The sequence below is a fragment of the Chamaea fasciata genome, unplaced genomic scaffold (genome assembly GCF_029207755.1).
Source record: "Chamaea fasciata isolate MVZ Bird 193981 ecotype frontalis unplaced genomic scaffold, bChaFas1.0.hap1 SCAF_1, whole genome shotgun sequence".
NCBI classification, from domain to species: domain Eukaryota; kingdom Metazoa; phylum Chordata; class Aves; order Passeriformes; family Sylviidae; genus Chamaea; species Chamaea fasciata.
In genome coordinates, this window is record NW_027094086.1 from 49,989,196 (window position 1) to 50,013,992 (window position 24,797).

The following is a 24,797-nucleotide window of genomic DNA, read 5'->3' on the forward strand; positions in this document are numbered from 1 at the left end:
CAGTTATTAATAAGCACATGGTTTGGGAGGTTTCAGTGGGAATACTAAATTGGGGAATACCACACCTAAACCATGACACAGTAACAGTAGAATTTCCATTCCTAGGTCTACAAGAATGGTAGGTATCCACATTTGGATATCCTCACCACATTCAAAGCTCACCAAAACATGTGATCCCCTTAAACCTTACAACCGTTAACAGAAAATTAAGCTGATGTTTATAACAAGAAGTGAACTCAGCTACAAATCCACACAGCCCAGCAAGATACATGCAGCGGTTGCAGTCCTGGGAAGCAGCATGGCTATCTTCATAGGACTTGTTAGCTCAGGCACCAAATTGCACAGAGAAGTCACGTTTCAGTTCTGTTTCCAGCCCTGACAGTGTAAGCATCTGCTCAGCCAGAGTTTGTAACACTGTTCTAGAAAACTTCATCAGTAAGTCTCTCCTTTTCCTCTTTCTTTCTCAATCAAAAGAGAGAATAGATTTAGCTTCAGATACTCAGGATTTGTTTTTTGGTGTTTTTGTTTGGTTTTTTTTGGTAGAGAATAGCAAGACAGATTCCTGAATCTTTGCCAACTAGTGCTTCAAGTGGGCACCTATAACTTGAAAGTGAGCGGTCATGAACAAAAAAGTAATGTACATATCCATCACTGCTAGGCTGCAATAAGATGCCCCAAATTTAGGGATCAGAACTAAAACAAAAGCAAGTATGGAGGTTACTAAGACAAATAAATGATTTGAACTCCCCAAAATAACTTCAGAGAGGTTAGAAAAACAAGGTCTGAAAAGGTATGTGACACTATATTCTTGCTTCTGTAAGCTTACTGTGCCCTCTGTTGATCATTATAATACTCCTTACAGCTACATGACAACACATTTTCCCAATGATCTTGTCTTGTTCAGGACACACTGTTCTGTCTATTCAATGAAACATAACTGCACAGATAAAGAACAGGAAATAGTACCCTTTCTTTATTTTATGATGAGCTTGGGAAAATGCAGAATGAACAGGGAAAATGAAAGGACTGTTCAGTGGCTAAAAACACCGAATACTCCCCCCCAACATTCCTACATTCTTTCTAATTTCATAATTCCTATGTGACAACAAATTAGAACAAACAGAATCATTCAAACCTTTTATAGGTAGTCAGTAACCTGAACAAGACTTTTGATTTAATTTGACAAAATGCTCAGAACTGAGAACACCAGGGAACCACTGGCATCATTGATTTGACTGTGCAGTACTGAACAATTTGGAATATAATGAAACTGAAAATAATTTATGCACACACTCCAGGACTGTTACAGACATGAAAATACAACTGGAATATAATTCCTATGCCTCAGATCCATGGTTTAAATATCATGTTCACTTATCTGCATTTAAATAGCCTAGAGTGATGCTACATGCTAGGATTTATTTTATTTTTTCTAAAAGTACTTTAGTAGGGAAAAAGGGACCTTAACAGCTCTCCAGTGTGTTCCCACACCTGTTACATTTCCCCGAAGGAGTAAAGAGGATGACAATTTCACTTCTACTTACTCCGCCATCAGGCACACAATTTTCTCGTAGGCTGCTAGAAAATAATTAAAATTGAAGCACATCCCTTTCTTACAGTACTTACAGAATTATGATTGTTATGTAACAGCTTCTTCCAGTTTTTCAAACAGCTCAAAGTCTCAACACCAACCTTTAGCTGAGTTTCTTATATGCTCAGTTAGAGTGTCCCTCTTTGTTAAAGCTGAACAATGACTATAAATGCAAAAGCCCCTATTCATCTCCCCACCAGAAACTCTGCTGGTTGTAGTCCACACACACAAACCATGGTGGCTGATATGCTGTAGAAGACTCCATTAATATTATTTTAAAAGCTGCTTGAAAATCTCCATTCCTCTTCTGAAACATCTCTGTGAGGGGAAGGGTAGATCAGACCACTATCATTAAAATGCTGACAATTAGGGTTCTGTGAATATATTTCAGAGATCAGCTTCATAAAGGAATAAAGACATTCTATTGAAGATGTATTCTTTTGCAATCATCCAGTGCTAACACTTCCTTTTATATCTGTCTTACAAAACTTCTTGCAACTGATATCTTACATCCATGTCTTACCTTTTGCCGGAAGATTTTGCTTCGTGTGGGTCAATGTTTTTTGCTTTATCTTCCACAGTACTTCACTGTGAACTTTGTATTTACCCTATAGGGTATATTTCCTGTAACTGTCTGGTTTGAGTTTTTTTTAAAGAACATGTCTCTGAGACTGTCTTCTGCTATGCTGTCATCCTGCAGATATTTATTTGCAATTACATGAATCTTCAACTTTGGTATGGAATCTGCTGAGTCTAAATTACTGTATGCTAATGATAAAATTATACTTCTTTTGCCAACATCTGTTCCTGTAGCCTATTGGATTTTATCAGTCTTATGTCAATCCATATCCTTTCACAATATCTCTAACACTTGAAGCAAAATCTTCCTTTTTCCACAAAATTCTATCCCTTTCAGAGAGATTGGGGTTTTTCTCCCTATGAACATTTATTAGTGTTTTTCTGCCTTTGCTGACCAGACATTTTCCACATTGTAGTCAGGAAATTCCTTTCTCTAGAGATTTCCATTTAGTCTTTCTCATGACTGCAAAACCAAAAACCCTATCATCACTCCAAAGCAAGATCAAACATGATGGAAACACTTCCACTGTCCCCAAAAGCCCTGTACACTGCTACTGTGCATGTAAGGATAAAAAGTTTGTTCATGCATTTTCAGTTTTGGAAAACACTTACTGTTTCTCAAAATGGTCCCTCAAGCAATAGTTATTGAACTAGGCAACCCAAAAGGATGAAGTAACAATAATATATGCATCAATTACATTTCTAGAGTACAATTGTTGTCAATATAGTCAAAAGGACTTTGAAATGAGAGAGTGGAGAGCTGAACACATAAAATGTATCACCTGATGTATCATCTAATAAAAAGCAGACAACTAAAATACTCATTTTTGGTATTTTAAACCAAAAGTTGTATAGGATTTGGAATATATGCCACACTATTACAGAGGCCAAGCCACAGTTCTTCAGTCTCCATCTGACTACCAGCTCAATTAACGTTATCAAGAAAATTTCAGATTAATTATATTTAGTTCAGCCATGTGCTTGTGAGAACTAATATCTAACCTCTAATTTTTAGAGGTGCCTATTCATATTTTATGTTTATATAGGAATTTGTACACACACAATGACATTACCAGTTCTGCCTGTGTGGCCACATGCAGATTCCAAAAGACCAGAAGCATTTGCACAATATCCTGCTAGAAGCAAGAGGTATGAGAACAAACTGACCCTAATCCATCTGAATAATGCTGAACACATATTTAAAAAAAAAAAAAACAACTTTATTTGGAAACTTGAAGAGATTACAAAATCTTGGCTACAACCCTTGTAGCAAAAAGAACTGCACTACTCCCCAGTCTGCAGTCAATACCTTAGTTTTAAGAAGTATGTAACAGTGTCTTCTGGAAAACCATCTCTGTATTGAGTAGGCAGCTTGAACAATATGTATTTCAAACTACATTATGTCATTTAAACCTAGAGACAAATACCAGTGTTTTGGACACAGAAATCAAGCACACTGCTGTCGTAATACTGTGATTAATGCTGTGAGCTACACCCTGCCTAGCCTTCCTAATCTCCGGGCTTTCTAATTTATAGCAGAGATGGATAGGCTATCAGTGGGGAATTATGAGGATTACTAGCTGTTTATCTCTCCTTTGCAGAGACACTTTGCTGCTTATAGAATTACCATAAACCCTCCAGCCACAGTGCCACTTCTATACTTATCCAGAAGTCTAGATACCTATTGGGCACAAAATATTTTGATAGTCAATATTTTAGAAGATGTTGGAGTTGATGGATGCATTTTTTTTTTTTTTGGTAAATGATTTGAACATACTGTCAAAACCTGTCATGTTACTTCAGTGGTAATTTGTCTGCAGGTTATCTTGCATTCCCTTGAAATCCAGTGCTGTGATCTTGTCTACACTAATTAGAGTTCAGCATTAATGCTTGGAGGTTGCCCTCAAGCATCCCCACAGGTGAAACCATTAAACATGTATGCCAAGCCATCTCTGCACTTGCAGCAAGTTATGTAACCCATTTCAAAAGACTTCGTCTCTATGGTCACCAGGAACATTAGCAACTTACCTGCTATCTGAAACTTAAGGGCTTTCTCAGTGTTTTCACAAAAAGTCATGCTGTGGAGCACAAGTTTCCTTTTGCGGTGAAACTAATCCAAGACTGTGATGGAAAATAGGTGTGCTACTTTAGTTTCCTGACAAAGGAAGAAAGAAAGGGACCCTGTAACATTTACTTTCCAGTAACTTAAAAATCTGAATCTGTACAGAAGAACTTTGAATTAATTTATTCTCTACTAATTTTATTATCTTCTTTCACTTGTTTCTTATACCTACACACATATTTTGAAATACTTGATTTTGTAAGACTTAAACACCCCCTAAAATCAATCTAAACCAAACCACTTCATGCCTGAATTCCCTTCAGAATGCTATAAAACATATACAGCATTTAAAACACACAGGTGTAGTCATCCAGGCCCTTCCTTCAAGGTATCATGACAGGAAAATACAATTACCAAAGGAGAGGACCATTCTCTCTAGGAACCAGCCAACTGACAGCCCAGCCTCAGCTCACATTTATGCAACTGTGTCATGCAAACCTTTAAGGTTTTATCTCATCTTTTAATCTCTCATCAGTGCCTCGGTATGTATAAACCAGCCAAGATTCATTCCTCTTTTTCCTGTTTTTCTAAGTACTTCCTCAGTCACCTTCTGCAGCACAGGGTCTCAATTGCCTGCTAGGACCATCTTGTCTTATCTAGTTAGTTCCCTTCCGTCACAGTGGCTTTGCACATTGAAGATCCTTTGATCCTTCCTCTTCTCTGAACTTCAAGTATAATCTCCAAGGCAAAGAAATTATTGAATACAGTAGTTAAGCTGAAGAGAAGGGTATCTACATGGAATTTAACAACAGAGACAGGCGACCATACTCATTACCCAGTCCAGTCACTCACCCTATGAAAGCCTGCTAACAAAAGGGGAACCATGAGCAAGCCTATCCTCTGTTTCAAGGTCAGTGAATGTTAGGTCCTTGCCTCAGTGTGCTATCATATCCTATATGCAGGATGAAATCAACTTACTTTCTTCTGTCCTGGGTTTGTTTGCTTTTCTGGCAGGCCATGCCAAAAACATACAACACTATTTGGATTTGTCAAGGCATTGGCAATCCAGACAGAGAAAGGCAGAATTGGGAATTTTTCCAACAGGTTTTTGAAATCTAATAGCATGTTTATGTAACATGTGAGACTCTTGATTTAAAAATGGGTCACCTAAATAAGTCTGTGATAATGGATGAAACATGGGTAAGTAAAACTATCAATACAACTCATACATTTCTCAAGTGTCCATCACTCTGGTCCCACTAGAACTGCTCCTGTCAGCTCTGATGTACAGATGGCCAACTCTTATTCCTCGTATTCCCCTGCTGACTGCTCCACAACAGACTGTATTCCAGGGACACAGCCTGTATTGCCAAAGGACAACAGCATTTCTTCACCTCTCAGAAAACAAGCCACAATTCCTCTGTGCACCAGAAATTTGCTGCTGACAGCTGCAGCAGAACAGTCTCCAGCCTGGCTAGCTCTGCTGCACTGGTGAGTACACGGGCAAGCGCGAAGCCATGCACATCCTTTCCAGATCATCTCTCTGCTCTGAAAGAATGCTTGCATACAAGGACCTAATGTCTGGATAGTGAGGAGAGAGGTGTACAGCTGGTTACTTGAGTTTTGATGTCCGTATTATTCATTTGGTTTTTGCTTTCATTAGCTTTGATGTATGCATTGCTTTAATTAATTGTGCAGGCTTCTCTCTTCTTAAATGACAACATACATTAAATTACAAAGACATTTAAGAAATATGGATTCTAAAACCAAAAAAAGATAGTAAATCTTATTCTAGTGAAACGCCCTATGTAGTATATTTCATTTTAGAGGGACTATTACATACAGTTAACATCATTGCACTAGGAGACGGTAAATTTTATCCCAGTACTATTCACCTATTTTATTCACATGTGGAACACTAACATAGATCAAGTAATGCATTTGGGTGTGTTGGTATTCTTTGCATTTTACATAGGTTCCTTTTTATCTGTGAAAACCTGGAAACATAAGTTCTTGCTAAGATATGTCTATAAGGAATAAACTCTAGTTATAGACAAACAAATAATAATGTGGCCTATTGCTTAATTGATTTCCTCACATAATTCTCTATTTATGACATGGTGTTAAGCTCTGCTGATGGGCAGTCCAGCTACCAACCTGTGTATCAGTCAACAGAGAGTTTCCTTGGTTTGGTGTTGTTTCTGGAATTCTTCAAAGAAAAAAACTGAAGATAAATTAACTCACTTGCACTCCCCATCAAGCAGAACAACACCTGCTTGCACACACAACACAAATACATAATTTCTGACAGTGTTCAGAAAACTTGTGCAGTTGAAAGGGATGTAGCACATTGCTAACCTACAGCAGTGGCACTACTATCAGAAGAGTTTGAATCCCACTGCAAATAAGAAGAGAGTTTGTGAAGTTTTTCAAACAGTAAATTATTTCCCTTAAGAAAGTGTTAACAATTACTTATTTTGCTATCTTAAAGAATGAAAGAATATTCAAGTAGATTACTCTAAGTTCATGTTCTTCATCCAAACTGAATTTTATGGTTTAGCATTTAAGAGTCACTATGCTGTCTTCACTGTAGCCAATTTGACATTGCAAAGGAATTCCCCGGGTTTTCAAAACCCTGTAAAAGCAAAGATGTCTTTGAAAAAGAAAATTAATAGCAGAGTGTGACTGGGTAATGAAGTAGGGGCCTTGTCATGGCAGGAATACAAGTGCCTGTGGTTCTCTTATATATTTACAAGCTCCTTTCCATTATGAAACATGTCTGCCATTACTAGTTTTTTCTCATTATTTGCACAGGATTGGAAATGAGGCACTGTCAATATGAAAGGAATTAATGGAGACACCTTCTGCTAGCCTATACCACAACACTGTCCATTTTATTTATTACTTTGCTGAGCTGGTCATTCTAAAACAAGCAAGCTGATAGAATTACCCCCAAGCAGTTGCCAAAATGATGATAAATATTATTACAAACTAGTGCTTCTCATAAAACAGAGACATAAAACAGATTTCCTTTGACATGAGCTGCAAAGATCCTTCCTTGGCTCAGATGCTAGACACTGCTTGAAGAACATTACCTAGCTTTGAAGATAAAGCTCATGCACTGATCCTTCCCAGCTGGGGCCACCATGTAGCTATTCTTACCTTCAGATTACCAACAAATTCTGGAGGGATAATGTCTTTCTAGAAATACCTGCATGCTGCTAAAACACACTCAGCACATATTATTCATGACTTACTTCCTTCAAGTCCTTTTTCTTCCTTCCCCCAACACCCACAGTCACGCCTCCTCCCCACACCTCCTCTCCTAACTCCTTTAGTTAAAGGTTTGTAGACAAAAAACAGGCAAAGTGAAGTTTTATACTTAAAATGAAAGATCCACCACTGTAGTGGTGTAGAGTATCACAGACTTATGATAGGAAGGAATGGAGTTACATTTCCTCCTCACAGGTTTCCAGATCTTACAGATACAAGTTAAAGACTGAATCTAAAACTAAGAGACAATTTTATCTAGCAAAGAGTGACACAGTCATCAAGGAAGAAAATACCCTAAAAAATAAGCTATTGCTTACTGAATGATATTGAGGACAGTTAGGTTAAATGAGGCACAAACTGTAATCAAAATTGCAACCACCAAGCTGGAAAGACTGGCAAAGAAAATGAAGACAGGAGTGCTCTTCTGGGGTGAGAATAATGCACACTGAATACAGCAGCAGCAGCAGCGAGAAGACTAAAACCTATCTAATGCAGATTATATAATGCTGTATAGTCAATCATAAAAGAAAGCTTCAATCATAAAAGAAGCGTTAGAGTTCAGGGGCACACTCAGCTGAAGCAGAAGAGTGAGTCCTTCCAGCTCACAGGAGCTGCTCTGTGGAACCTGCAGCGTTACCTGCTCCTGGTGGGATTTTGAAAGGAAGATGAGTGTTGTGGTTTCACCCTGGGTGGCCACTAATTACCACACCGCCATTTGCTCACTCCCCTATATCACACCCCCAGGTGGGGAGGAGAATTGAAAACAAAATCTAAACCTCAGGTTAGATAAGAAAAAAAATTAATAAACAAAATACAATATCAATAATAACAACAATAATAGGAACAATAATTTACTAATAATTATTCCATTATGCTAATATAGTATTGTGCTAATACCAAAAACAGCAATAATGAGAATTGTAATGATAAGAAGAGGGAGAGAGAGTAACTGAACCCAAGGGAAATAAATGATGCACAATACAACTGCTCACCACCCACTGACTAATGTTAATCACATCCCTGAATCACAGTGAGTGGCTTCTGGACAACTCCCCCGAGTTTGTATACTGGGCACAACATTCTATGACATGGAATACGCCACCTGCAGGTTGGGCCAGCCGTCCTGGCTGTGCTCCCTCCCAGGTTATCGTGCAACTCCTCACTAGCAGAGCATAAGATACTCAAAAGCCGTCGAGTAGGTGTCAGCACTACTTAAAAACAGTATGCTATTATTCTCATACTAAATCCAAACCCACAGCACTGTACCAGCTACAAAGAACAGTATGGACCAAAACCAGGACATCTAAGTAACAGGCTGGCAGGAAATGGAAAAGGCATCTGCAAGAATAAATATAGATACCTTTTATTTGAGCTCTCAGCTACGCTTGGTATCACTTATCAAGGTATTAAATGTAGAAAAAGTAAACAAACATGTTCTCCAAAGCTACTGTGCAGCTTTATCATCATATTAAATGAAAACGTACCCTAATAAAGCTGATAGCTTTATAGTAGAATTTTGTTTCAGAATAACGTTTATCAATGCAAAAAACCCAGAAAAAAATCAGAATGGTAAACTATCAGATATCTGTGATACTTACAATCAAGTATGAATGACACATAGCAAGAACATTAGCTACTTATGAAACTCATGTTAATACAACACTCAGTACTTAGAAAACATCTACCATGGAGTCAGCTTTCTTTTACTAGGGCCAGAGAATTCAGAAGTGGAAAATCTCTCAAAGTTATTTAATTTTGTTTTGTCAACATCTGCTAAAATTTTTATTCTTTTATGTATATAAATTATGCTAAGAAAAGGCATCCTGTATTTTTGTTTCCTCTTCCCTTAAGACCTGGTTAAAAGCAATAGGATGAAGTATGCAAATGACACATTGCAAGAGAAGATGCCTGTACCACAGGGTGCTGTGGGATTCTGTGATATTCATGTTTCCGCATAACTTAATTTATCCATTAGCAGATAAATAGAAACTGTTAATACTCAGAAGATGTTTGCTCAGGAAATTTGAGTGGCCTAGGTTGTTCTGGTCCATTAATGGAGAAAGCATTGTTCAATTCTTTCTCTTGAACAACAGACAGTGTCTCCTGGGTACCACCAAGGCCACTCTGCGATGCTCTAGCAGTAACACTGACTTGAATTAAATTATCCAGTAATTAGGAATTACTCTGGCCAGGGAAAAAAATTGCCATATAAAGCAGGGGCAATGAAACAGCCCCTGTTCTCCTCCCCACCATGCTCCTGCAGATGGAAAACCACTCTTGGGTACTTGTATATTGTGCCAAAAGATAATATACCCACAGGCAGAGTGCAGACCTTAAGATCCTCTAAGGTGTCGCATGGGATTTGGCTAACTTTTGGTAAATCAGTCACAGAATGACTAAACTGGTTCATATTTGTCATGGTGCTGTCCATGCACATTTTTAATGGTTAAAGAAAAGCTGCTCTGGGAGATTCTAATCTTCACAGAGCCTCACATTCTGATCCTGCCAGAAAGATGTCCATGATCAACATGAACGTTTCAATAGCAGAGAAGGATCCAGTTTTGCATAAACATTAAGGCAAGTGTTGTGAAACCTTTGAGAAACATAAATATTTGCTGAGAAAGAAAGAATGGAGGTTTTGGTCCTCCAGACTTTCTTATTTCTCCAAGTTCCCCTATAGTCTACATGGGAAAATGTTACAATATGTTAAATTGAGACAAAATTTTTTTAGAAACTGCCAGCTTCACAGGAAGTTTGGCAGGACCATGTAACTCAAAAAATACTTATGATTTAGGGCTTTAAACTGCTCTTTGACAGACCCAGTTATACCAGAAATATGAAACTGTTTCTGGCTAATGCTGACAATTACTTTAACACAGCAGTTGTCTTCTCTTTAATGACACAGTACCCAAATTTCCCATTTCATATGGCTATTTTCCACCCTGTTGTTCCTCAAAGTACAAAAGGAAATCAGCTGTCACTCAAGCCTATCACTTTTACTGTAAAGAACAGTCTGAGTGTATGATATGCATGTACAGAAGCTTGGAAAAAGACCCTATCTTTTTCAGACATGACAAACAAGGACTTCCCATAATAATTCAGTAGGATCGATTTATGCTGTCACTATCAATCTGGGCATTTTATACTTTCCCTTTCTTAGGGTGCTTTTTCTTCTGTGAGATGAATTGTTTAGCATTGCTAATTTCTAGTGAATATCACATTAAAATATGCTGAAAGCTAGGAAAACGTGTTCAAATAATCTGAGGTTGACCACAGCAGATGCTCAAATGCAATTCAGTATTCTAGAACTGTGAAGTTTGACAGAGCAGCAATGGAGCACTCTAATGTATTGAGGAGGAGTTACCAGCATACACATTATCAAGAAAGATGTGAGGCACCCCAGTAAATCAATATTAATTCCAAAATTCAGCTTCAGACTCTTGAGATGGAATTCTAGTGACATGCAGAAATAAATCAAGATGACTTCCAAAAATACAGAGGCAGTAGAGGCAGTTTAGATCCTTTTAAGTATGTTCTTTGCATCATGTTATTTATGCTCACTGCTTTTCTGCTGCATTACTTGCTCATAAATAAGCTACAGGTAGTAAAGGAGGCTGCAGTGGAAACATTCATTACACAGTCCCTACCTTCTAGGGGATGCCAGGTTGCTTCTAAAATGATCAGCACCGACTGGGTGAGTAAGACCACTGAAATGGGAGTCAGTATTAAAACAAATCAGCAAATTTTCATACAAAAAATAAAGAGGCCTCACTTGTGACTAACCTAGATATGAACTAAGATGCAAGAGAGTCAGAAATAGTTTAAAAGGTTTTGTCCTGGAGCAATATGCTACAGATCTCAGGTGATGTTATGTTAAAAATACACAACAAAGCAAAGAAATATGACAGAAAAACAATACGACTTCTTTTAGCAGAATATAGAAAACAATCTAAGATTGTAAAGGTAAGAGTAGATGTTTACTACACAATTAATTTCACAGATTAAACAATGTGGCTACCAGCAAAATCTCATTGCAAATGCTTAATAAAACTACACTTTTGTTTCATTTAATATCCTTGAAGGGACTTAAAGCTGCCAATCTGAGGACAAGTAGACAAGTGTCATGTGATCAGAGAGAACTTAAGCTCAGTTTTATCAGCCAACAACAACTAAAAGAAATATATTTCATGCCCACATTTCAATCCACAAGTCCAGAGTTTCATCATCCTCACCTGTTTAAAGTAATACTGCCTCTCTTTTTTAATTACCTCTACCCACACTTAGAATTGCACAGCCACAGCTAAGACTATAAAAATTTCTAGTGCAAATCCCTACATCACAAATTACATGGTTGGATGAAAAGATGCAAGTTTCAGAAGAAAAGAAAATGGTTGTTTCAGACATTTATTCTTTGAACAAAAAGGTGACTGAAGAAAAATCAATCAATAATTAAAGAATTTCTATAGTTATATTTTAGTCCAGTTAAGACTTCTCTCCTTTTCCACAATGTCAATATGACATAAAAATCCAAATACATCCTGAAATAATGAAAAGAACCACAGTTATTTTTATTGGGTTAACCACGGCTAAACTGAAGTAACTTATAGTATATACATTTAACACATTACACTTAAAATTTATTTAAACACATGCTAGTAAGCACTTTTTCTGTAATCAGATAATAAGCAGTACCACTGCAAAATCCAGTGGAATAGAAATTAATTTAAATTATTAAAATTAAGAATTTTATGTCTCACATATTTCTTTGAAAATTAGACATATGCACTGTACACTGTACATTTTGTATTTAACCAGTGTTTTCATGAGTTACCCACAAATTCATACAATTTTCAACTACCTCACAGACACCAACAGCAAGGCAAACTATGCTTTGCATAGTTCAAGGCATCCACAGTATATTAGTTCGTGGCCAAAATACCACCTACTGATGTGAAAAGACAGTGAAAGCCACTTCTGCTGTTCCTATTTCTTTTGAAGAGTAAAACATTTAGTCAACAGAAAAAATGAAAAATTATTTTCTATCCTCATGCATTACAGAGAGGATGGAGTTATTTATTAGGATCATAATACATATTCATCCATGGCATGAAGAACACCTTCATTTCTTCATGTGATTTTCATAATTCTGTTGCACTCTCAGTAACTGTTCTCTTTCCTCCCCCAAACTCCCTCCCCACCTTACTGCCGCAAAGCCACACTGAGATGCTGTGAACCAGGAGGAGCAAAGAATCCTAAGAATGACCAAATGGTCAGCGGCTGTGCTCAGTACCAAGTGCTCGCTCAGAAAAGAAGTTAAGAGAGAAACTGGCCAAAGTTTAAGGTGCCACAGAATAGTAGAAATTTAGTCATTATCAGCCAAGATCAACCAAATTCAGCCTTCAGATAAAAGGCCTATGTTTTGAATAGTAGGGACAAATTGCAAGTACTATCCATAGTTTCTCTGTTCATAATTATGTTAAAAAATTCAAGATGTGAAATTTTAATGCTCATTTAAACGTGCTCATTTAAACTCAAGACTTCAGCTATTTGCTATATATACAGGTAAATCCTCCAATATTAATTAGTTTTTAAATTTTAAACTGTTCAAATACTTTTAAAACTTATTCCAAATTTTAAGAATGTATTTGGTTATATTAAGGTATCAGAATTTTTAATAATACACTGCAACTGTAAGTGGACTGCAAATTTTTCACAACCTCGACTCATCTTTTCTGAAATAAATGTAGTGTCTCATAAAACACATAAAAATACTGCATCTAATTAAGTAAATACTACAGATAGACCTAAAGTCTAAACAAATGTTTATCAACAAAATTAAGGGGCTTATTGAACCAAAAATAGAACTGCTCAGGCTGTTTCAATGACTTGGCCTTTTCTAATCAAAAGGTGTTTAATTTGAAAATAATTATTCTTTGAGAGACACATATTGGATGGAAGTGTGAATCTCAGTGTATTTCAAAGAACAGCGGTCACCCATCCACAAGAGTTCCCACGTGATTATTGGAAATTAAAGGACCAAATTCCAGTTTGCCTTACAGCCTTCAAGTTTTTTGTACCCCAATGTTTTTAGTATGGTTAGGCACACCTTTCTCCCAGAAACCTTCAGGGCTTCTCAAGAGTTTGAGCTTTACTGTCCAAGTACAGTCAAGGTTCAAACTAATTTTGCTGCCTAGGAAGAGAGTTTATAGAATTAAAGCAGCTCTGATGACTCATTTGATAAAAAAGATAAAGCTTCCAGCAGGGGTCAGTCTCAGAAGAGAGGTTGTTGGGAATAAATGAATAAAACGGTAGAAAAAGTCTACTTAAATACTACTGAACATAATATAGACCTGTTAATCTCCTTTCAATTCCTGTTAGCTCATTAGATTCACTTCACTTTCAATGCTGAAGCATATTATGTTTCATTAATACAGGTGATGAGGTAGCTGGGGTGACTTCACTTAGGAACTATAAAAATGGTGCTGAATCCAAGAACAGTAATTGTGTAAAATAAACCTTGAATATTTATGAAGTATCTTTAATAGAGACAATCCCATAGTAACATTAGACTTTTATTATTTTAACTTATTAACTGTAATGTATGCATACATGGTCTAATTCTGCCATAGATATGACCTAACACTTTTCCCTGTGATGTTAGTAACTGTAAGAGTCCATCTTAACTTTATTGTGACTATTTTACGAATTCATACTTGAAACACAGAGCCAGAAGTCTATTCATCTATAAAAATGAAAGTTCCACATAGGGACTTATGTTGGCCTATTAGTTGCAAATGCCAAAAGTTCTAAGGTCTAGAAACGTGGTGTTCCTGCAATTGCAAACTGCTTCTCTGGAAGAACCACCCAAACCAGCTGACCCTGTAGAACGGAAGCCTCAATCAGACTTAAATTCCAACAGTTGTGATTCTGAGGTGCCTTGGGGAAGTCAATTCCATAGCATATCTGCCCTGCAATGAAACAAGGAATAGAAGATGAGGGAGTAAAGAGCTGTCTATTGACCACTGCTGCGTTTAATAGGGTACACACTGCAGTCCTCTGGACTGAAGTTCTCTAAGCTCAAAAAAACCCACATCATAGGAAAAATATATCTATAAATTCCTATTCATGTAAAAATTTACTATCAACACCCCCCCCCCCCCCAACTTTATATATGGCTGGATTAGTTTCTTTGACTTTTTATTGGTTAACTATTGCACTAAAGCTGCCCAGAAAAGAGATATCCCATTTGCAATGGATATAGTTAATGAAACAGAGAATATTCCATCAGCATGGTAAAATCACTAAATAATTCAAGCTTATTAAAGACCATTAGCATATTGTAACTTTCAACAACACCAACATTATTTGATATCAACCCATTTATTGTGTAATGCCTTGAAATCCCTTGCACCTCCTGCTCATGCATTTCCATGCACATTCTATCCTTTCTTCTTTTAGTGGTGTAGTCTAAATGTTACTTAAAGATTAAAACCATGAATTACTATAATTTTAACATTCCAATAATTATATTACTTTTTGTAATTTCATTGTTCTATGCACTCATGGCCGATTCAAAGGAAGATTTCATTCCAGAGGTGATCTATCATGTTGCAAATGTAATTTTTTCACATGCAGCAGGAATAAACCTCATCACCTTACTATCTTTCAAGGCATCACCCCTCCTAATGACAAAATGATTTACCGACTTGACTGAACTATTTTTCTTCTAAAAATTTAGAGCCATCAGAAATATTTAATGACTCGATTTAAAGTTCTGAAATAGAAGCATACTGAAAGAATATTAAAATGCTGGTATTCCCCCAAGAATTAACACCTCTCAAATCAATAGGTTTTGAAGTGGACGACATTGTGTCCATTTCAATTGTGAATCTGCAAGTAAACACTGTAAAACGAATGTGTCTTAATTCTGAACAAGAATGGAAGTATCATGCTCTTTTTGGACTGCAAGACTTGCCAAGGCTTCATAATTATGAAACCTCCACATTCTTTTCACTTCAAAAGCTAAACATGTATGAGAGGTAACTCCTCTCCTTTGGAAACTATTGGCTATAATTTAGAGCAATGCAAAAGATAATTCTGACATTGATTTAACTACTACAGCACTAAAATAAGGCTTATATGCTTTGCCACAGCATTTCTAATGGCGAAATGCCACACTTTCCAAGACATGTCACACAAAAAGAAGATATGTAACACATGATTTGTCTCAACATGGCAGAGCAATCATATCCAAATGTCATATCTAGGACTCTTTGCCTGATAAAACTTGATCCAACTACTAATAAAATTATTACCCATTTACATTCATTCACATTTTTAAACAGGAATTCAAAATACACACTTATAATCCCATTCTAGTTGGGATATATTTTCTAGGCAGCATAGTTGCAGCTGACAAGTGTTAGCCTATACCTGAAAGAAAAAACACACAAAACACAAACTCCAAAAAACTACTACCCATTTTTCTTTAAAGCTACCAATTTCTACATCTGTGAAGATGGGCCATATAGGACTAAAAAGTAATGTGTTTGGAAATATCTGAGAAATGTAGCAGCATTTCTATTGCAGGACATTTCATGCAAATATCAAAATACATCAGTGTAAAAAAATTGGACAGTAGGTAAAAGATGCAGTAGAGGAACAAATCAAACAAAAATCAAGGGGGTTTTCTGTATATATTTATATGCATGTATATGTTCACATAAACAAAACCCCCAGCTAGAACTAATGTGTGTGTACAACTAAGCACTTTTAAGAATTAGAAATAGTTAAATGGATCATCCCTTTTCACTAGAAAAGATGAAAATATCAGCAAAGAATTCAATTTTTATTAAACTATTTATGTGTGAAACATCTTATGCATGCATGCATTCTCCAGAACCAATATAATGATGTGTATATTCATGTGACTTTATGCTACGGACAACATATTTGATCAGCTCAAGGTTCAATCAGAACAAACTTCAGAGCTGGTAGCTTGAAAATAACAGAACAGATAGAAAATCATAAAACATGCTTGAGGGCATGGGAGTTGGAAATTAAACCAGTGAGATAAAATACAACTTCTTATGAAGTTTTAGTGATCACAAATTTTGCACATCCTTCACTACAAAAGGGAAAAATTCTGAAACAATAATAATGACAATACTGCAATCAACTGATCATGAGCTCCAGTGGTACACTTCTCAGAAAATAGCATAAGACAGTGTTAGAACAGTTAAAGGACTGTTGACAGTGTGAAAAAGTGTAAAAAGAAAATTTTGGGACATGGCCAATGACTCTAAAAAGCTCATTCTGATTGATCTGCAGTTTCCTGAACATATCACTGAAAATAGTTAAGTTCTTGCAGACACCCTTTAACATTTTGATGCAACAAAGTTTATTTGGTAGCTATCCAATGCCTGTCCTGGTTACACTCCACTAGAATTTTGCTTTTTGTCAGTTGTAGGAAATAGTTAAAGCATTATGAGCACACTCTAAATCGTCTGTGGCTGTTGAAGCTGTTGAGGCAACACAAACTCCAGCATCCTACCCAATTCTTGTAGCATATTGCCAGGCTTTTTCAGGAAGGAGGTCACCAGCTCAGCTCAGGAGCTCTGGTTATAGATAGGAGAACCAAAATTCAAAAACTCAGCATTATCTTTCGACTCGAGTAATGCAACTGGCTTACACAAAAAAACCCACAAAGACCACTGTTCCTGCATTCTAGAGCCTGCCCAAACACTGCTCTTTGAATTAAAACAAAAGATATCAAATCTACTGTTGATTTTGTTAATGTGCCGTGACAAATATGCTTTACTATTTTAATTATTTTAAAAATTTTTTATTTGAACCCACAATTTTCATCCAAAACATTACTATAATACAGATTTTCTATTTATGCACAATTTTACATACTTCTGCAACATCCTTTATTTTTGCTCACTAGTCAAGGAATTGAGATTTTGTACATTCCTTTTAACTTTTACCATCTTATAATAGCAGCAAAGGCAAAAAGTAATACAGTATCTTTTTGAGTAATGCAGGTCTCATTCTATGTGATTTAATTCAAAATATGTCATAATTCAAAAATTACTTTTTTTTTTTCTTTTACATAGAGAAAACTAGCAATATCTGCCAGGTTATCTGCAATATGTATATTTTGATTAAAAAAATATGGTTTTATTTAGGGAGTTAATAAAGCCTATTTAAATATCTCCTTAAATATACAGGGAAATTTTTGCTCCACTGAGATGAGAAGAGCAAAAATGTTCTAGACTGACTTGAAATTTCTTTTTCCTGTGTTCTCCCTGTTTTGAGAAAATGCTAGATTTCTAGCTGCAAGTCAAATGGTGACCTTTTCTCCAGTCTGTGTGCTTGTAATGTTTCATTTATAAGAAGGCTGGATTCAATTTTTCCAAAAACATTCTCACCTTTTCACACCAAAAAAGGCCTAATATTAAACCCCAAAACCAATAAACAAAGGATCCCAGAAACCACCCTAGAGTCCTTCTGCTGGTTTGTATTTTTGATTTTATTCCTCTGTGCCTTCACAAATTCTTAATGCTGGTTGTGACAAAGTTCACAAACCATTTCAATTCCCAACCCTTTGTTGTACCAGAATAGCATTAGTTCAATTAATTCTGGGGCCACTTGTTCATACCAGAAAAGGAAAATTACTATCCTTGCACCTTCAGTTAAGGGAAATAGTTTTACTTTGTCTAATTGGGCTTGAACAGAAAAGCTATTAGCTTCACTTCTTGACATAATGTATTTTGAGATGACAGGAAAATTCAGGTAGGAATGGACATCAGGCAGTTCCTAGTTCAAGCTCCTGCTCCAAGCTGGCTCAGCTGTGAGACCAGGCTTGGGTGCTTGGGGCTTTGTCCAGCTGCGTCTTGAAACCGCCAGAGAACAGAGCCAGCACAGGATCTCTGAAAAACCCAGTGCAGTGCCTGGCTGTCCTCAGAGAGGAGAAAACGCTCCTCCTTCTATCCATTATAAACTCTTGTTTCAATTCATGGTTGTTCACCTGAGTTCCTGCCTCTGCACCTCATTTTGCCAGCACATCTTCACTGGCAGCTGTTTCAAGCCAAATTTTCATGAGTCCACTCTTGAAAAGTTCTCTTTGGTACAGCACAGTAATGTCAGATTCCTATAAAGGACCACAGCAAACCAGACAAAACCTGGATGACTTTCCTCAATCTCATTAGCTCTCTGCATGATTCTCACGTCAGTGAGGCTGTTTGCAGGAAATCCAATAAAGGAACTGTTACATATCATGGAGTTCAGTTTCAGATTAACACACCCAGCATCTGTTGTCTACATGCAAGAAAGATATTTAAGTTTTCTGTTACCTAGCCAGCTAAGGCCCAGCTCAGCTGGCCTCAGAGATACCTTGGAACATTCCTTCCTGGCTCCAGCCAGCCCATTAGGAGGCTGCAGGTCTCCTACAGGTCCTGGATCATATTTAACTATTCCACGTGGCTGTCTCAAGTACACTGCCACATTTTGAATGAGCCTAGAAGCATACAAAGGTGTCAGTCATTTGAACCTGTAGAAGATGGACATTTGAATCATTCTTTTGGCCTGACTGCCATGAAAACATATAATACATTTATTATATGAGAATCTAGACACCTAGCAAGCATTTAGACACCAACATATGCTTGCATTGAAGTGTCCTCATTACAAACTAAAACACAGCCAGAGCTCAAGATCACAACAGATTATTACAGTTCATTAAACGAAATGTCAGTGGTGAGAACCATGAAATGGTGTCACCATATATTGGGAAGCAGCTTCTTCACATTTTGTCTCAGGCTTTCAATCATATACACATTTATGACAGAAGTTCCACATGAGAGAGTAACAATACTCTTCTACTCCTTTCTTATTCCTGACCACTTCATCTAAGGAAAGACTACTAATTAAAGAGCAACAACAAAAGAAGGCCAAACATAGTCTCTGAAGTAGAAGAGATGAGGGGTAGAAGTCAAATCCTATATAATTTCTAATTCCTTCTTTCTGTTAATCTAATAATGACATGTTACCCAGTAAAATGTCAAAAATAACATACAGAACTACCATATACCTTTTGAGAAACAGAAGATAAACTGAGTTCTCAAATATTCAGGGTTTCCACACTTCATGGAAAACTAAAAGGACCTTCTAGAATTCTTTCTCTTGAGAATAGCAGAGATTTTCATCTGTTGTAACTTTGAATTACCGTGGCAGCCCTTGACCTTAAAAAGCTCCAGCCAAATTCAATAACTTATACTGATGCTTCTCTTATTTTTTCCGTAGAATTTCCATGTGAATTGAAAAAGTACACTAAGAATACTGAAATCTACCCTGCAGATGTGGAAGAAGTATGAAAAAGGAATGAACATTCTAGATTTTTAAGTAAACATGATAATGCTGTCAAAAGCAGAAAATATTCCTGAGTCACAGGCTGCTCTTTCTGCTGGTTCCATTTCGTTATTGTTGGGTTTATTTTCTGGGGTTTTTTTGATTGTTTGTTTGTTTTCTAGCTTTTGATTTGTACTTCTCCTAACGTTTTTCTCAACTTAGTCTGTTTTCCTCAGCAGGATAATCTTTATACCCCAGACAGATGCCTAATTCTGCCCTACACAACCTTATGGCTTCTTTTCAGATCAAATGATGCAAAACACAAACACCCAAACTACACAGAGGGGCAAGCTCAGGTTGAAGGATTGCTTTGATACCACATTAGGTACAATGTTGTGAAAGTATTCACATGATGCTTTGATTAAATTCCTTTACTGCAACGATTCATTTGAACAATATTGCAAAATGGTTTGAATTAAGATCTTTATGAGAGAATCCAAACTACCTCTGGATATAAGTATTCTGAAGCAATCTGAACAAATTCCTAGATTATCCTAAATATTGATCGGTAAAAAAATTTTGTTGTGTTCTTTTGTCTATATCTAGGCCAATACAATTAATAGGTAATAAAGGTAATTAAAGGTAATACTCCATTATCTTTCTGATAATTGTGGGCTAGTACAAATCTAAAAGTTAGCTACTGCTGGAGAAGAATCCCGTCATCTTCCTACAAAAAACACAGTTTTTCCGAAGGTAAAATCCTACCTAAAGCATAATTTATACTAATTGTGTAGTGAACACCATGAGCAATACTGTGGGATCCCTTTATTAGAAAAAGGTTTCATTTCATAAATTAATAAAGCCATTTTTCTTTTTTATATTTTGCAAAATACTTGTTTATGGCAAACTGTCATTTGTATTCAGATTCAGAATGTAGAAACTACAGTGATGGTTCCTTGGAAATGCCTAAAATAGATAAGATGGATTGACTGATTGCATATTCCTTTGAATTATTGTGAAAGTACCAGATCTATCTAAATCATGCCATGAAAAAAAGTGGAGTTAGAAGTTATGTAACTTCAAGTTGCTATAAATTGCTTCTTGTTGAAAGCTATATAAAACATTTTCAAATCTGTCATGTTCCACCTCTTCTGCTTAAAAAACTAAATCTAAGTGAAAATGTCCAAGAAAAGTATGAATCAGGCTTATGTTGTTAAGTTGGAGCAAAAGCTTGCCACCATCAAGACTGGATACTCTTTAGCAATTAAATCAAGAATCTGGTTCATTTTTATGTCCAGGATGTATTTTTTACAGTAGGACACTGTATTTTATTAGGTTAGCTAAACCAGCATAGCTAAATAAGCAAGAAAACCAGATGAGACATACTTCTCTTCTCACAGACACACTGTCATCATTTTTCGTTTAATCCAAGTTTGATTCTTGAATACAGATTTTATCTACTTTCTTTCTGCTGGTGACATTCCCACGTGCCCTCAGAACAAGTTATGTGACAAAGCAGCCAAGAAAATGCATTTTCTACTTCTCCTCCCACAGCAGCATGCAAGATGACTGCGCAGCAACAGCATCCCAGAGAACATGCTCTACAAGGTCTGATCTGACCTCCAGACTTTGCCAGAAAACAGTCTCACATCATGGACCAGTCTGACCTACCACAAAGCAGGAGGAATGCAGTACAAAGAGAGCATGAAGGAGTCAGAAACTGCTTTGGCACTGAACAGAAGAAATCAGCACAGCAGACGGCAGAAGATAATACAGAGCTTCAAGCTGTGGGGCAGCACCCAGAAGCTGCTTTTGCTAGTCCTGAGAGTAATCACCATAGCCAGCAGGAACTGCAGAACCATTGACATTGAGATGAATGTCAAGCCTTTCTTTTCTAGCCTAAAATATGTATTGAATTTGAGAAAGCAATTGTTTATCCCTCTTTTAGCCATACACACACACACACACACACACACACACACACACACACACACACACACACACACACACACACACGTGAACTTTTTACTGTCAGTGAAAATTTAAATCTTTTCAGAGTTTCACTGGGACCAGAGACTGAAACTACTTCAAGTGAGGCATTGCAAGAAGGCTTCCAGAAAAGGCACTCATCATTTTCAGGACAGAATACACCTCTGCAAATAAAAACTCGCTTAGCGGCAGAGCTCCCTTCGTCAATTAAACACAGTGGCGAAACAAAATAACAAGGGGCCATGGCAGAATGGCAGAATTAGAGTCAATATGTTGAAAGTGTGTATCACTCATCACTGAGTACCACTCGATGATTATACTCTATTTTGTACTCTGAAAAACAACAGCCTCCCACGGTAACAAACACAATTATAAGACAGATACCATTTATCCCAGGAAACCTATCTGCTACTTAAAAAAGTACTAAAAAGGAAAAACAACCCCTTGTGGTGAAATTAGCTGAAATTAGCTCTGATGATGATCTGTTCTTTAAACTGGGAAAGAAAAAAGGATGTTTTTGTTCAGCATGATTTATTTTTAGACTGGCAAAGACACAATGGTAAACAGAACTGGAGCTCTGTGGGCACCTTCTGAGGTTAAATTACCTTTCATGCCATTCGCACAGAAGACTGTTCTCAAGCAGCTTGAGCAGATGGTCGGGACACCATCGTCCGTTTACTTGTATCCACAAAGATAAACGATTGCTCTTTGAAATCCTGAACAATATGGCCCTTGTGATGCTTTAGGCTGCCAGGGAGAAAACAAGCAAACAAACAAATAAATATAAATGTAGCTGAGGAGAACAAAAGAGTTTTGATTGATGAAATTTCATTTAAAAAAACAAGTACATGTAGAATAATAGAATTTTTTAGATTATAAAAGATATCCAAGACAAAACCATGTCCCCAGCTGCCACATATCTCTAAAATACCTCCGGGGATAGTTACTTCACAACTTCCCTGGACAGGCTGTTCCAATATTTGACAATACTTTCCATTAAGATACTTTTCCTTAAAGCCAATGGAAGCCTTCCTTTGCACTACATGAGGCCATTTCCTCTGGTGCCATTGCTTGTTACATGGGAGAAGAGACTGACCCCCACCTTATTACAACCTCCTGTCAAGTACTTGTAGAGAGAGAGAGAGAGGCTCCTCTCTGAGCCTCCCTTTCTACAGACTAAACACTCCCAGCTCCCTCAGCTGCTTCTCACAGGACTTGTGCTCCAGACCCTTCCCCAGCTCTCTTGCCTCTCTCTGGACACTCTCCAGCACCTCAATGTCTTTCTTGTAGTGAGGGACCCAAAACTGAACACAGCACTTGAGGTGTGGCCTCACCAGTGCCCAGTACCAGGGGACAATCACTGCCCTGGCCCTGCTGGACACATTATTGCTGACACAGGCCAGGATGCCATTTGCCTTCTTGGCCACCTGGGCACATGCTGGCTCTTGTTTGACTGCTGTCATCCAACACTCTCAGGTTCTTTTCCACTGGGCATTTTTCCAATCACTCTTCCCAAGGTTGTAGCACTGCATGGGGTTGTTGTGACCCAAGTGCAGGACCCGGCACTTGGCCGTGTAGAGCCTCATACTATTGGCCTTAGCCCAAAATATCAGTAATCTGGGACAATTTCACTAAATGAACATAATTTTTTCCTGAATAATAAGCAAAGTAGGAGATGTATGTAAAAAAAAAAAAAGATCATACACAGTAACTCTGACTGAAATAAGAATCTACCATGTCTGCACAACTGCTTCTACTACATATAACATTTTCTGAAGCACACTGCTGAGTAACAACTCATTTTGCCTATTTCACCAGTGAGGTTATCAGAGACATTTAGAATCATGCCAGAGCAGACAACGGCCAGGGCACAGTGATCCACCCAAATATTGGTTGAGAAGGTAATTTCGGTTGTTTTAAGAACTTCCCAAATTTCCTCAAGAGAAGCCCTGGTTAAACATACCCAATGTGAGCATTTTGCCAACAAGCAATTTGCTAAAAAAGCACTTTTATTATTAGAATTATTTACTAGTAAGAGAGATGAGTTTAAAGGGTTGGAGACAACACGTACAACTATGAAGAAAATTCTAAAATCTTAGAAACAGTCTTTAGGATTTAGGAATGAAGTGAGCAGATATTGGTCTTTGGACTTGCAACCAATAATTGCACAGCCTGGCAATCTTAAAAGCTGCCAAAAAGAAAAGGAAAAGCAAGGTTGCTGAATATGGAACGAATCACATGGAATCAGTGAAGGGGCCTAGACATAAACTTCAACACACACAGCAAAATAAGACAGAATTGGGGTTAGAAAATAACAGTGAAATTAGATAACTATGACTCATCAGCCACTCAACATCCGGAAGGCAGCAGGTATTGCAAAGCATTTAATTAACTAAAGTTTCATATAAGGATGTGTAGTTATTTCCGAAATAACTGCTTTTTTAAATAATGACACAACAAATAAAACTCATATCCTCTATCTAACACCACACACTCTACAGCAAAAGCATATATTTCTCCCTTTCTCATTTCAATCATCAAATCACTTGTTTTAATCTCTTCTTGCTGTGATGCTGGCATAATCAGTGTGCCAACAATAAATGTACCATTTAGACATTTAGGACACTTGTCAGATTTTTAGAAATTGTTAACACTCATTGGAGTAAAGAAAGGAAAAGACAGGTTGAGATAAATGTCAAATAATAGCATCCAGCAACACAGAGTAATACATTCTGATACTGAGGATTAATTACAGCTCAAAGAAGAAGAAATATTTGGGAAATAATGGAAACATGAAGAAGAACTTAATAAAAAATTAGGTTAAAAAGTTAGGAAATGAGAAAAGTTTGGTTTTGTATAGGAATAAAAGAGAAAGCACAAATGGGAAGAATTTTCATCTTGCCTTTGAAAAGGAAGGAAACCCCAAAGTGTGTTTGTTCTAAATGTTAGTGT

At 37.0% G+C, this 24,797-nt stretch overlaps 1 protein-coding gene across 7 annotated transcripts in view; it reads right to left on the reverse strand.

The window, feature by feature from the left end:
• The window catches only part of DLGAP1 (DLG associated protein 1), a 403,833-nt gene that overhangs the window by 300,533 nt on the left and 78,503 nt on the right, over positions 1-24,797 (reverse strand). For 6 of the 7 annotated variants that reach the window (XM_066183026.1, XM_066183018.1, XM_066182983.1 and 3 more), the window contains exon 2: positions 22,451-22,592. The gene's annotated coding sequence lies outside the window, so the exon portion shown is untranslated. Of the gene's footprint in view, positions 1-4,198; positions 4,326-22,450; positions 22,593-24,797 lie in introns of all 7 variants that reach the window. The other variant, XM_066182999.1, reaches the window with a different exon arrangement.